Source organism: Phlebotomus papatasi, chromosome 1 (genome assembly GCF_024763615.1).
Source record: "Phlebotomus papatasi isolate M1 chromosome 1, Ppap_2.1, whole genome shotgun sequence".
Lineage (NCBI taxonomy): Eukaryota > Metazoa > Arthropoda > Insecta > Diptera > Psychodidae > Phlebotomus > Phlebotomus papatasi.
In genome coordinates, this window is record NC_077222.1 from 92,293,982 (window position 1) to 92,309,557 (window position 15,576).

Genomic DNA, 15,576 nt, shown 5'->3' on the forward strand with positions numbered 1-15,576 from the left:
CTTGGCAGAATTATTCTGTTTCATCGACCGGACCCAACCCGAAAGCTTACAACCGAAATCGTCATCAACCGGTCAGCTGTGGGTGGGAATATTTCGGTGGGATGGACTAGGGGTCAGGACTATCTGGAGCAGAATTGGAGAAAATATCCTAAAGTCAGTCTCCAGTTTGACCTTCTCATACTACAAGCCATAAATATGCACACACGAGGTACAACAACATGTGAGAAAGCTACCAAAAGTTCAGATACAGAATTGTACGAGATAAATTATTAACTGAATAAACATCACGTTCTTCCCTTCGTACAAAATGGATCGACATTCATTGGAGCATTGTTACACATTATATTTCTTCCTCGAGGGGACTCCCTCTGCCCATGTTCATGTCTAGATCACCGCCCGAAAATCCCTGGGAAATTTAATTACGAGAGAAAACACACAACTTTTTTTTCACCATGATTTTCTGCACGGGTAAAATGTTTCTGGTATTGAGCTCATTGGAGAATTTTCCAGTGGAGCTTTTCTGCTTTAACTGTGTTTATTCTGTCGTTGATCTATTGTTTGGTAAGTCTTTATTCATGCTTAATGCATTTCACGCTGATTTTGCTTTTCAAAAAATAAATTTCACTTAATTCAGATATCTTGGTTGTATGTTTTCGAACAATGTGATTTATTTAAATATTTTATTATTCATTTATTCAATAACGATTGCAGAACTAATCAAAACAAACAATACATTAAACGTAAATCTATAATAAATATTAAAATATTTTTTCTGCTAGGAGGCAGAGATAAAAAATAGGATAAATCTATCAATACTGGTGTTTAAGGAAAATTTGATGCCGTAACAATATTTGTAAATTAATTGAAAATTTATATTACAAACAACAGAATTATTGAATCTGACAGCTAATTATTTTCATATAAAATAGATTGGCTTTAATAAAAATATTACGATAAATATTTGATATTTAGGTGCGTTCACAGTCGGAGTGTTGATTCTTCAAAAGTATTCCTGCTAAAAGGTAAATGATGGCATTATATTTGCACAAAGTGTCGTTGATGTTCGAAGAATTCAAATTTAATTTCGAATTTTGAAACTACACTTTCGCGTAAGGTTGGGAAAAATTGTAGAATGCCTCATTAAAAAGCTATTAAAAGAGTTATTCTGTGATTATGAGGAGAATTATAATGAAACTGTAAAGCATTATTATTTTTTTCTTTAAAAGAAAATAGAGACTAACAAAATTAGACACTCCAGGCCGTTCGAAATACTAACTAAAAAAATTAAAAATGTCTTATCTTTCGCATTCGAAACCGATCTTCGAATGTAATTTCTTTTGGGAAACTCTGGTCTCTCATAACCTCAGTGATATTCGATTTTTTTTGTCTTTATTAGTCGAACACTAATTATCTAGGAACGTATTGCATTCCATGTTAAAAACCGTAATAATTTATAACTGGGTCACAAAATATTTGATTTGATACTTTTGAAAACATATTTATTATTTTAAAGTTTTTGAAATTAATGGTCGTGGATTTAGGGTTATTCTTCTTAGTCTCAGAAAATCCCATGAAAAACATTGCAGTATATAAAGACCATTTCCATCATTGATCTATAACAGTTCAATGATAATTAATTGCTATCAGAAAACTCTAAAATAATTAATGAACCAACAAAGACTTTAAATCTACAAACTGCGGGCTATTTGTGAAAGGATTACGTGATTATTTTAATTTTATTTTATTTCTTTTTGTATAACAAGTCAAGAATATCTACTGAGAATTTCAAGTTATTTGTAATAAAACTCTATCAGAAGCCTTTTGACATTTTTGTAGCTATGGACTGTATTAAAGACATTCAACTTTAATCCAGTTTTTCTAAATACTCAATTTTTGAAATCGAAAAACAAGATGTTTCGCAAATTATTGCATCAATGTGATTCCTCTGAATATACTTGAACTAAGGATTTTTTTTCCTTAATAAAAAATCCTTAGTACTAACACTTACCAATATTGTATAAAATTCTCCCAAAAATCCAAATTTTATTTTGTTCCAAAAACGTTCTTTCAAGTACAAGATTAAGTCATCTAACAAAAGGAACAGCGAGGAAAGGGCATGGAAAGGCCATCACGTCTCCCTATATATTATTTTTAATAAATAAAATAGCATACAACTAACTATAATTCAAAAACACTGAAATTTAGCTCACTTTAAGGACAATCTTATCAGCATTTGAAAAACGTCCAAAACCATTCAATCATTCAATCATTCAATTTCAATCTTTAATTCTTAAAGAATATTTACAATTTCGTCTTATAAGAGATCTTAGAAAATCTCTCAATCTTTCCACATCTAGACCCAAAGTAATCAAAATCGGTGCAGTATTAAATTTTTTGGTAAAAATCTTTGAAAGAAACTTTACAGAAAAAAACTTCAAAAATTGTAAAGAGAATTTTCCATTCAACTTTGAACAATTATTCCATCATTTTCTGTAAGAAAAAATGTTCTTGATGTTTTAAGCAAATTTTCAGGTATGAAATTCGCAACGTTTTGTCATTACGTTTCAATTAGGTTTTAAGACACACTATAGAAATATTGTTTATCAAAACCTCCACCAAGAAAAGCTCTTTGCAGCTTTTTGGAGCTTTAAAAAAAGTTTAACAGCTACCCAAGCACTTTCAAAAATGAAAATTGGATTGAAATGACATTTATGCCAGTTTTTAAGTTAAGTATAAAGCCTTCTTAATCGAAGAATAATTCATTTGAAATATTATTCTCAAGCTAAAAACGCAACTCTAAGAACTCCAAGACAAGCTACTCTAATCCAAGTGAACGTTTTTGTACCTTTGTCTAAATTCATCAAAATCGGTGTAGGTAGATCAAGGAACAGAATCGCCTCATAAAGATCTAACATTCTACGAATTAAGAAACAACTATTTGTGTGTGTTTTCAAGAAAACTCTTTATATTCAAACTTCGTTTTTTTTTGGGTATAACCCTACTAAAAAATAATTATTCTAAAATATCAACTAACGCAATTTAAAATGTGACCCCCTCTTACTAAAATCCAGGCTAAGCCCTTTCATCTAACAAAAAGCATTTGGTTTCTTGACTTCTACTTTTGAGTAATCGAGTTTACCGAAAACAATGTTTTTTGTTCAGAAAATCTCCGACAATCAGGTCCTAATAAGTAATTTTTTTTTTATTTAAATAAAATGTTCATAAAATAATTTACATTAAAAAATTTTATCGTGAGAACAAAATTGAGGAAATATGTTTCCTTTTTAGTCTTCAGGACTCATAATATGTCTAAATGTTGAGTTTTTCCATTAAGATTTACTCTAAAGATAATCCAGAACTCTATGGTCATGTTTTTGGTCTCAAGTTTAAGTTACAGGGATTCTTCTTAAACATGAAATCGCTATCTCAAATGTAACATAGGCAGTCGAAAACTTTAAAATTCGATATTTTTCGAGATAAAAGAAATAAACTTTTGAAAGTTTTTTCCATAGATAACCTTCATGGTCATAATTAAACGTCCAAAGTACTAAGGGATTGAAGTACAGAATATTTTGAATAAAATTTATTGGTCAATATTATTGTATATGGGGAAGTGAGACACCTTTGAATTGGGGTACCTTGAAAATTTGGATTTTTCTTTTAATTTATAAAAGGAATTAAGGTTTCTCATGATATTTAGCTGCATGTGTGTTTGTTAGTCAGACTAAATTATGTCATGGTGATGTCCATTTACATTTAAAAATAGGAAAGAGTCCTATTTCGACCTCAATTCAAAGGTGCTTCACATCCCCCTACAAAATATTTAATAAATATATAAGCGTCTCAAATCTTACAATTTGTTTAACCCTTTAAGGACGAGTAGGACACCGATATTCCAAAAATAAAAACTACTTTTTTCTGACTGTTTAGAGGATATCATTGCTTTCATTAGCCAAAAAAAGTTTTTGTTTTTGGGACACCCGGTGTCCCATTCGTCCTTAAAGAGTTAACATTCAATATCCTTTATCGTTTACTAATCTTATTTACGTTTTAAAATTTAATACAGATTCATGAATTAAGCCATAATGGAAAAATTTTGAACAGAATTAAATTTTCTATTTTGGGATATCTTTAATGTTTTAGATAGATTGAAAAATAAGATACTTCTTTCTTTAATCTACTTTTTTGTAATCTTTCATCTTGTTCTTACTCATCTAAAGCAGTAAAAATATTTAAAATTCAAAACTGGATTTTGTTGAAAATGGTGTTGTTCCACTTAAATCGTGGAAATTGAAAATATTTTCAGTTTTGTTAAAAAGAAAAATAATCCAGAATCTAACTGTTCAAAGTCAATATGATAATGTTTTTATAGCTTTGTAGGTATATGATAGTCGAAATTCTAAATTGCAAATGAATATTGCAAAGTCCGAATAGGTTCGGTTATTCTATAAAAGCCCTAGGATATTGAATATTGAATAAACGAAAAAGTCATGAAACTCCTGATGAGATTTCTTGGTGCTTTTGATGAAATTTCAAAGAGAAGGCCAAACAAGAGCAGTAATAGCTTTTGCTCAATCAGCCAAAGTATGAATATCAAAACTTGAACAATAAGAAAATGTAAATCAAAGAATTTCTCCTGGATACCAATGGAAGAATATATGCACAGAAAAGCTCCAAGAGAAAGCGAAAGTTAATTGAATGCATCAGGTGGCGTTTATGTGAGAAATTCTTCATTTCGCCTCCCAAATGGCTTCATAATTAGTTCAAGAGAGGTTTGAAGGAGGGATTTCATCCTCAAACAGGGAATTCTACCAAGTATTTTTTTTTATTCATCTCTTTTTGCTTAAAATGAATTTGCTTGCGGGGCAAAGCCCAGGAAAAGTGGAAAAGCTCTTGTGGATATAGAACCTGAGTGTAAAAGGAGCTTTCATGTCTTTGTTGGCGGCCACTCCTTAATATTTCACAAACACGAAAAGTGAGCATTTTAGCATGCAAGACACTTAAATATTATTCATTGGCATAATTCACGTAGGAAGTTTTCCAACAAAAGTCACTCTTGAGTCGGATATGAATTAATTACTGCCTCTTTAACAACTTAATATCTCGAGCATGAGAGAAAATTTTCTATTCATCTGCCAGTCTCGGAGTGTACATGAAAAATTATTTTAATTGTGGGAAAATATTTCGACTAACATGGAACCATTTAGCACCCTCTTTTCTCTCACACTCACTCAAAATTGTTCGGTGAAGTAGTTAAATTGTTATGCCAAAAAGAGGATGTACGATGTGAGATGGGTGGTCCATTTAACCATCCCAGAATTCTGCACATCCCATATGGTTGGCTCCTGTTTGACCAGGAGAAGTGAAATATATGTGAATTAATTCAAATCCTCTCATTTTGAGTACTACACGAGATTTACAAATGACTTTTAATGGATATTTCAGGAAATTTTATTCGTCATTAAATGAGAATTAACCAGGCGTCCTCCCATCTGCTGAAAGCTGTTAGAGTGGACTAAAATCTCATTCTTCCCAAAGTGCCATCAGCAGTGGATAACTTTCTATACGAGTGCAAGGACTTGGTAAATTGCGATACAAGATGACATTGGCAATACTTCAGAAACTTCCTCCAGTATTTGCAGTATCTTTGAGGTGAAAGTTCTCAAAGGAAACACCCCTTAGGGGCGTATTTCGATAGATTTGTAACACAGTATTTAACATTGTCCGAACTTTTGGAACAAACAGACAACATTAAAGAACTCTTCACTGCATTCTGTTTGTTTGACAACGCCCTAATCTTCCTAGACACACAGAACCCGATGACCTCAGGGTTAAATTCTTTCCTTTTGGGTATTGTTATTGGGGGGGGGGGTTACTATAAAGTTCTCAAGGATTATTTTGCACCCAGGGCTCTCTCCAGATTTTCAACTATGGACAGATGCTGATCACATGTCAACTAATCCTCACAAAGCTTTCCTTGATGAAAGTTATATGTTCACTTTAATGAGCTTTTGAAGCCAAATGTCTCCTGATGCATTTAGCTCTATTCCATTGAATTTACTGACTTTAATATATGTTTGAATATAACTCTTCCGCTATATTCGCATTGGAAATGGTAATCTCAAAAACAGTAATAAATCTAGATAAACTCAGGTGAAATTCTTTATATGAGTAAACTCTGAATGCATGCAAATTCGATTTGAAGCTAAAGTATGGGGAGTAGTACAAGATTTTTCTTATCTGTAGTTCTATTAAAAGCTCATGGAATATAAGCCACAACAATACTGAAATATGTGATCAACATGTGCAATATGGATTTTGAGAAATAAAAGTTTGAATTTATAATTGAAAATAAGCTTGAGTTAAAACTTGAATTAGAATGGTACATACTCTTTACGAATTTTGACCCCTTATGAATCGATCGCCGTAGCCTCGCTATATTTCGTTAATTTACTTTCTTACGCAAATTTTCCATTACCGTATTACCTTATCTCATACTCGGTGGCACTAGATGAAAATAAAAAATTTGGAGACATAACATTTGGAGGACATGGACATTTGGAGACATTTTCGGCTGTTTTAATAAGGGTGTGGTACCAGCTATAACAGAAAAATTCATGGCAATTTACGGCATATGGTTTAAGGAATTTCATTAAAAAAAAAACTAGAAAACTTTAAAGAAAAAATAGAATTTCATTGCATCTATCTTTATTACACTTCATCATAAAATTTTGATGAAAAGGCTTGAATTTATGGCCGTGTTAATATATTTTTAAACCCCTATAGCTCTGACGAAAGGACTCGAGTGATAGATCCTTTAAAAATATTACTCAGTAAGGCTTAAAGAATTAATATTTTAAAGTTACTTGTGATGTGAAATTTCCAAGTTTTCTGCCTAATTTTGGCGATAAAAATACCAAAAACAAACCTTAACAAAAAAAGGGGTGGTAAGGCATCCCAGGCTTTGCGAACTGCTTGAACTCGTGACTTAGATACTATACCTCAAAAGTACTTTCACATCATTTATGGTTGACAGGTTCTCAACCGATTTAAACCGATTTGTAAATCACTCGAAAGATCCCGCAAATTAAGTTTAAGAGTAATAAAATTGATTTACGGACAAAAATTACTTTTCGATTCATTATCGGTTCACAACCGATTTGAATAGATTTATAAAACACTCAAAACATGGCCTAAAATAACTTGGGACTAATATAATTTAATTTAGAATAAAAATTAGTTACCGGTTTTAAACCGATTCATTTACCGGTCCTAAATCGATTGGAACCGGTTCAGTTTTGCCGGAAATTCCAAAACCTTTCCAAGGAGCCCAAACATCATCCCATTCGCCTGGTAAATGAGCTCTCTAGAGCCCTTTTTAACCTTTGATCTTGAAGAACCGGTTTTAAAAGTGATTAAACAGTATTTTCAGACATGGTCAATTGTTCGCCTGGGTAATCTCTAAAATAATATACAAAAATGAAAAAAATCGCACAACCGAAGTCGCGATATTCCACCTGATAGCGAAAAAGAGCCCGCTAATAACTTCCGCATTCAAATTCTAGTCCACGCCTCTTTAAGTAGGGTTTAAGGCCACGCCCAAGATTGAATCAATGAATGTGGTTCGTTTGAGCGGTACTGTGGATCGGGAAATTATTGACGCTGAAACGCATGAATAAGATTCTAATACATAATTTTTTCGCTGATATGTGGGATTTCTAGAAGTGGGAGTAAAGGAAAAAATCTTGCCACGCCCTTTTACAAATCCCGCCCATTTGTATGTTTTACTTCAATCTCAAATCCCACATTTTTATGCACTATGTTTTGCGTCTCAGAAAATTATGATTTAAAAAAATATACTTCTAACATGTAAGGTAAAGCTTTAACGTTTAAGCTTTAACACACTATGGCTTCGAACACTCCATATTTTTCTATATTCTTTTAATCAATCAGACCTGTTTTTGGAAATGTGTCACCTAAGACTAATTATTAAAATATATTGCCAAAGAGAGGCCAGGAAATGAGGAAATATGAAGTGTTCGAAACCAGAGTACGTACGAAGCCTGAAAGCCTTCCCTTATTTTTGAGAAGGTGATAAATCTTTTTTATTGAACGCAAACTATCAGACCATGCCCAAGATTGAAGTAATGAGTGTGGTGTGCTTGAGCAGTACTTTAGTATCCCATTATTACGTAATAAAAATTCAAATTTATCATAATTATTTGGTAGGGGATGTTGGGGTAGTTTCACGCATGTATAATTTCGAAGACAGACATCTTTGGAATAATAAGTAAATTATTTAGAAATTTTGTCGTACATTTTAGCCATATCTATCACTAAGGGAAACTAGTGGGATTAATTAATTTTAATATGGTTTAATTCCGCCTGATTTGAATAAAAGTTCAGTTACGTGAAACTAACTCCACACTTCTCTCCCATCAAAATCGTTTAAATTTGATTGATGTTTTTATTAATTCCTGATAAGATATTGAATTACAAAGAAATTGCGCTAAAATTTATTTAGGTTAGATGGACAAATTCTCATAATATCAGATCAGTAGGGTAATTCTGTAACAATATCACAATGTCATTATGACAAGTTTAGAATTTCTATGTGGTAAATTTAGGAAACTATTCGAGAATATGAGTCATATCAATCACTGAGAGCTTCATAAAGCTGCTTACATTCGATACTCACCAAGATTTAAAATAGTGCTGCTCTTGAAGTTAACCACGATAACTTGTCATATGACATTGTCATACTTATAGAATTCCCTACAGGTCGTATCTAGATTAAGCACCTGTACGTTAATGAATTTAAATTATATGTACGTTTTCTTTTTGTAATTTTGCCACTACCTATGTATAAATTCTCAATAACAATCACTATTAGACAGAAGCGCTTTTCACCTGAAAGCTCCAATTCTGCAAGATTTACAGCCTCTGAGGTCATAAAAGTCGCGCCAAACGGAAAAAAAGTCTTACGAGGGAACTTTCAACATACCTTCTGTGCTTGTTGATGAGTTCAGCAGGATAAACAAACCGATTGTTTTGTGGGCAAGTGTCACAGATCAAGTGGAAATGTACTTTGTGGCTGTTGTCGCAAACCGACTATTCCAAAAAATATGGACTCGATGTGTCCCAGGGCGCATCAATCCTAAACCACGATGGTTGTAAATCCTGCAAAAAAGAAGAGACAGAGAAAAAAAGCATTTTCAAATGTATCGCCAATTTCATTGATTTTCACCAATAAATTTTCTCTCTAGGACATCCCGCCGCATCTGCTATAAATCAACCCACACTTTTCGAAAGGCCATTGGATGTAAGTTTTAACCTCAGGGTGAGGGAATCATCCTGAATTGTGTTATTTCTGGCCATGGATTAAAGTCCGCAGTATGGCATGAAATACCACCATTGGGTAAATGTGACAAATTTTATGCGCCACCCACTCAATGCAGCCATTCTGTGACCCCTGGAGTTACATTTTTCCGGGACCGAAGAACCGTCTGAATTGTTATAATATTGAATTTTAAAACCAATAAATATGTCTTGGAAGTAAATTTTCGAGGTACTTTTCTCCACACAGTACTAGTGCAAAATGCCATGAAGGATGAAATTTATTTCCCATAATAATCTCCTGCCACAAGATTTTGAGGGGTCGCCAAATGGAAGATTCTGGAGCAAGGAATTTGAAAAGAAAGTAACCGCCTTCGGCACGCCTTGTAGATCAGCAGAATTTCATGAAGTCAAAGTATTGATCACGTTCTGTCTTAAACGTTTTACGGAAATGCTTATCCCATCCTTACAGGCTCAAACCTAAATTGAATTTGTTGTGATGTTCACGAAAATAACAAAAATATGAAAGTCATATGCAATAAGAGCGCTTGAGAAAGAGGAATTTAAATTTTGTTTTCATAATATTTTCTTGATCAAAAACATGTGACGAATTTATACAAATCAATTTTGAAACAAAAATAGATTCCAAACCAAATTTAAAGTCTTATTTTGATATTTTTTACTCAAATTTTAAGATTTTCAAGCTACGTATGTATAATGCGTGGCTCATATAGAGTACAATGACGAATTTTGAACAGAATATAATTTTAAATTTTAAATTTCTTTACAATTTTAGATGAATTAAGAAGAAAAATTACGAAGAAGCGCTTCTCTAACCTATTTGTCCATTTGAAACAGTAAAAAAATCAAAAATCAAAATTAGATTCTGTTTAAAATTTACCCATTGTGCTCTACATATTTAAAATAATTACGACAAAAACTTTGAATTTCAAAGATTTTAATGAATTTCTTGTTTTCGTTAAACCAGTAGTTCGAGTTCCTGTAATATGTTACCTTTTGCAATTGTATGTAGGGCAAACATTTGCCAACTCTCTATTTTTGTTTTCTTTTTTCTCTTAAATAATTGATTGTTAAATACTTGTTTTCTTCATTTAAAAAATTATTTTTAAAACTATTTATTGCATCCTTAACCTAGATTTTCAGTTGTTAAATTTAACTCTTTCATTTTTACTGCTCGAACTCAAAGAGGGAGCTATATTTGTCTTTTTTTACAACTTGCCACCGTACTGGAATTTAAACGGCAAAAGACGTCAACTTTCGGTCTTCGATGACCCCCAATAAAAAATAATATCTTCAGACGTCTTTTTTCTTTTCCTCTATCACCCCTCCAACCCTTCCAGAAAATTTCCTTAAAATTGTCCCAAGCTTTTTCAATGATTTTCGGATATGTTTTAGAAGTAGTCCAGACCGGAGACGGCCAAAATCCCGAAAGCCAAAATCCCGAAAGCCAAAATCCCGAAAGCCAAAATCCCGAAAGCCAAAATCTCGAATGCCAAAATGTCGAATACCAAAATCCCGAAACGGACAAAATCCCGAATGTTAAAAATCCTGAAAGGGATGAAATTATATGATGGATAATGTGTAGAATAATTTCCCAAGACACAGAAAATTTCCGTTTGCTTTCAGGAAGCGCGGGTGCAATCGTGGGAGTAGCTATGACATTTTTAAGAATTCGGGATTTTGACTTTTGGTCCAGACGAACATTTTCTCCAAACATACCCACGTCCGGAAAATTCACCATTTTGAATTATTGAAAGTCAAAAGTCAACTACTTTCATTTTCCAACCGATTTGGTTAAATTCGGATTTTTTAGAAATGTATCGAAATTTCGAACTCGGCTGTATCGGTCTTCATCTGTAATGAATCGGTTAAGTACCGATTTTTTTTATTTTCACATGCTTTTGTGATTTATAAATCAATTTGAATTTTAGTAGACCAGTAAGCACCAAAAAATCTTGCGAGAAACTAATTCATGGAGAGCTCTATCTCGTGAGTTCGAGCATTCCGCAAAGCTAGGACGTTTTGTCATCTCTTTTTATAGTGTAATAGTTAAACAGTTAAAAATTTTGTTTATCATAATTGCTTATAAGAATTAGAAATATTTAACAAAATTACTTAGTATAAAAGTTCCATTATAATGTAAGGCATTCAAAATTTACTGCAGTTAGTGGGACTAGAGGATAGAGCAGTTCTACGCATACATAAATTCAAGAAATATGCTTTTTTAGATTATTATCTGGGTATTGAAATGCAGACTAATATGCCAGACTTAGCTTAAATTTTAACAAGTAGATTTTTATTTAATACAAAAAGTAGTCGTGTAAAACTAATTTTCCCTGTGGATCTACCCGATCTTTCTTTTACAGTTTTTTTTTTAAGAAATTTAAGTTGTTTGCAAGTGGACTTGAGCCATCAGTATGGATCCCGTTAAAAATTTCTCATCTAGACCGACAGGTGGGATTTCGGCTTTTAAGTAATTTCAATAAAAATGAAAAATATCAAACATTTAAGTAAATAAATGACTCAAAGAATGAATTGTTGGGAAACTGTACAATATTTCGGCATAGTTGCATGTAACCAAAGTCTTAAATTTCAAATATAGTGCATTTCCTTTTCAGGAGTGTTCTTTGGAACCTCATAGACAGTTTATCGACTTTGTTTTCTCTAAAATTATTCTTAATAATAATAGAGAATAAAACCTAGACATTGCTTTGTGTAGTATTCCGGATTCCGGACACCCTGATTCTCGTAGTTTCTTGGCCTTTGGGAACTTTTCTAAAGTCTTTTTCAAATAATCTGGTTTGTTTCTGTTTTTTCTTGTGTTATACAACCTCCAGAGAGAGAAAAATTAGAGGAATTTTGAGAAATAAAGGAAGTGGTCGAATTTGCAAGCTGGATGAAATTTAGTAAAAGGCCCCTGAGCCTGTAGGATAAGCACAGTTTCCGAATCGCCGAATCATTAGAAATTCAATAAAACATGCAATTTTAATGAATTTTTCATATCTAGTCTAGTGTACCTAGTGTATCATTTCTTTTAATATCTAATGAAGCTCGTACAAGATGCGGGGAAAAGAGGTGGGCTGTGATCCATTCATATGATGCAAAATGCTTATTCTTTGACTAAAAATTTTTAAAAATTTAATTTTCCTTCAAATTGAAAACCACTGAAAAACCCTAGTGAGAAACCCCTTTTTATAAAGATTCTCTTTAATCTTCAATGGTCCCCAGGGTGGCTCAGGAGTATTTTCCAGTAGTGGATGCATAAGTGTGTGAAGAATGGTTGAAGCAATGAGTCACGCTCGAATTGGAAAAGCAATTTTCAATAACTGATGTGTCTAGAAAAATTTTAACCATTCCTCGGAAGACCCAACACGGAAAGCCTCGAAGAAAGTTTGAAAATGTGAAAGATGAAGTGCAAGAATAGAACAAGAGGCAATTACCCTCATTTTAGGAGCTTCTCCCTTCTTGTCGAGGTGTGATAGGAAATTGCAAAAGAATTGCTGTGCAATTGAGAGAGGGTGAAATTTTTCTTTTCTGCTTAAAAGAACCACCTTATATCCCAAAAAAAAAGAAGGAAGAGGAAACACCTTCAGCCACATCGCTGATAACAATTGTTCTATAAATGGTAAAGTATTCACGAAGTTCTCTTCTTCGGAGGTACTACACCAACGGAGATTTCTGCTCCATCGAACTGCATCCTCACAAATCGCCCATATATTGAGTTTTGGGAATGGGAAAAGCTCCTCCGGACTCTGTTTGTTCAACATATCACCCTGAGCGTCTCAATAGCCACAATGTTACGAGTGCAGCTCGTCCTAATTTATGATTATAACTGCTGAAGTTACAGTGAATTTTTCACAGAGTCTCCCACTCTCCACAAAGTGGAAAATTATCAGGAAAAAAGATTGATGACCACGTCGTGGCGATGCCCTCTCACTGGCCCACTTTTCCTAGAGAAAATGAAACTAACTGAATTTATGGTTCCAAGTACTTGATGGTTTGGGTACATGAGGGATCTTATCTTGTGGAAGGCAAATAAAAATATTTAGCTTGTCTGCGCTGTTGTTCAGACCGAGCTATAGGGAAATTCCTAAATTGACTATTTGTATTCTTTAGAAAATAAAAAAGTTATGGAGAATTTTAAAGCTTAGAGGAACTAATTTATGTTTTAAAATTAATTCTAAAACTATATTACCGATTACCCATATTACCCGTTCAGTCCAAACGTAATGGAAGGGAAAACGGGACTGGATGCCGTGGACAGAACTTTCATTTGTTTATATTTATACCAAAAGATTCAAGGAAAAGAACATTTTCATACTGTCTTAAATCAATGAGACAAAATAAACGATATTATTGGAAATCTCTATTGCGGCGGAAGTGAAATTCGAATTTTCAAAAATAAAATCAGGCCAGCGGAAAGCAGTCTCCTGAGAGGAACACATCTTCGCAAGATATAAGCCTTGAAGTACTTCGGCCAAAGGTGTTAAAAGTATATTTTACACGAGCTAAATTTAAAATGTCCAAGAGCTTCCATTGACAAGAAGGTTTCCTACTATATCAATATTAAGAATACTCCAGAAAACACTTTTTCGGATTCTTCTTACTCTGAAAGTACACCACAGCCTGATCGCAAGGAAATTTTCCATTTGGCGGTGATTTTACTTATAGCGGTCTTCAGACTGAAGGTTTAACGTAGTTCTTGAAGATTTCAAGACTAACCAAGTTAATTGATCCTTCAAAATCTACTAGATAACTTGTCCTCAATAATCCAGTTCTAAGCGTAAACTACAGGTCCAATTCTTAGGTTTGAAGAACTGAGAGGAAATAGACCCTCTTAAGTCAATTAGCTACTACACTTTCTAGCACCTAGCCAGATTCTCCCAGAGAGAAGCAAGTCCACCTATCCTTCTTTTCAGATATTTTAGACCGGAGTGACTCTCTCGGCTTGCCAACTTATAGGTACAGTGATAAAGCCCCGGAAAGCAATGACACCGCAATAGATTTGAATAGTAACATTCACAACAGCCTGGAATTTTGCAAACGCATACAATCCTTTGGAAAAAATCTTGACTGCTAAGAAGTAAGAGCAGTTAAGCTATATGGCTAAGCACAGGTCTGAAGCCCGTGTACAAATAGCGAAATGCCTTAAGACTTTGGGCTAAAATAAAACGAATTTCACATTTTACTCCTCGAACTCCACGGATAGAGTAACATGCCCCCCAAGGAGTCAATTTTGGTAGAATTTTGGAAATTCGAAGTATCGAGTTTCTTAACGTCACACTCTATTTGTCCATCCGTCCGATTTTTACTACGCCTAGAGTTCCAACGGTTAGAGACAGACACTGAGACCTTATTGGTTCCGGTCAGTAATAACCTTTCGAAGAGACAATGTCACTCCAAAGCCAAGCCAAACCTATTCGAAAATCAACCGGAAGCCTAAAGTGCAATTTCATGTACCCGCCGCTTTAGCACTGATTGTTCTGCCATTTCGAATTTCGATATTTTTGACACATCAATCGTCAACATGCCACAAGAGTGTGCAAACTTTTGCTGCAAAAAGTGAATTTTTCTATAGTTTTGTGGAATTTCAGGATTTTATTAAGATAAATATCCATTTCATGAACTTGCTCACTTTTGTGTAACTCGTCGGTTTAAACGTTCGAACTTCCAACGGGTTTTAAGTAAGTTTTCTCTGATTTACCTTCGAATCGGTAAAGGTAAAACCTCAACCGGAGAGAACACTCAATTCGGGAAGGTTATTTCTGAATGAGAGGATTATGAAACCCACCCCCTCCAACCCGATCCTTCTCCTCCAAAACCATGTTTTTGGGATTGATGGAAAACGTGTCGTGCGATTGTTTTTTCATTTTCATAATAGATTACCCAGGCAGACATTTCGTCCTTATACAAATATACCCTTGGATCATTTCTCATAACGTATTTTCAAGGTCAAAATTTTAAAAGACACTAGAGAGCACATTTCTCAGATGAATGGTATCATGTTTCGGCTCCTTCGAAAGGTTTTGGAATTATTGACTAGCTTGAACCAATTCCAATCGGTTGTTAATTGGTTCATAATCGATAACTATTTTTTATCCAAAGTTTAATTGTATATTATTCCTAAGGTATTTTGAGCAATATTTTGAGTGATTTATAAATCGGTTCAAATAGGTTGTGCACCAATAATGAACCGATAAGTAATTTGTTAGTCGAAAA

General features: G+C 33.6%; 1 protein-coding gene across 1 annotated transcript in view; it reads right to left on the reverse strand.

Annotated features, from left to right (window-relative positions):
• LOC129809752 (TWiK family of potassium channels protein 18) overlaps nt 1-15,576 on the reverse strand; it is a 244,932-nt gene that overhangs the window by 192,160 nt on the left and 37,196 nt on the right. Inside the window, exon 2 of the mRNA XM_055859806.1 lies at nt 9,005-9,180. The gene's annotated coding sequence lies outside the window, so the exon portion shown is untranslated. The remainder of the gene's footprint in view (nt 1-9,004; nt 9,181-15,576) is intronic.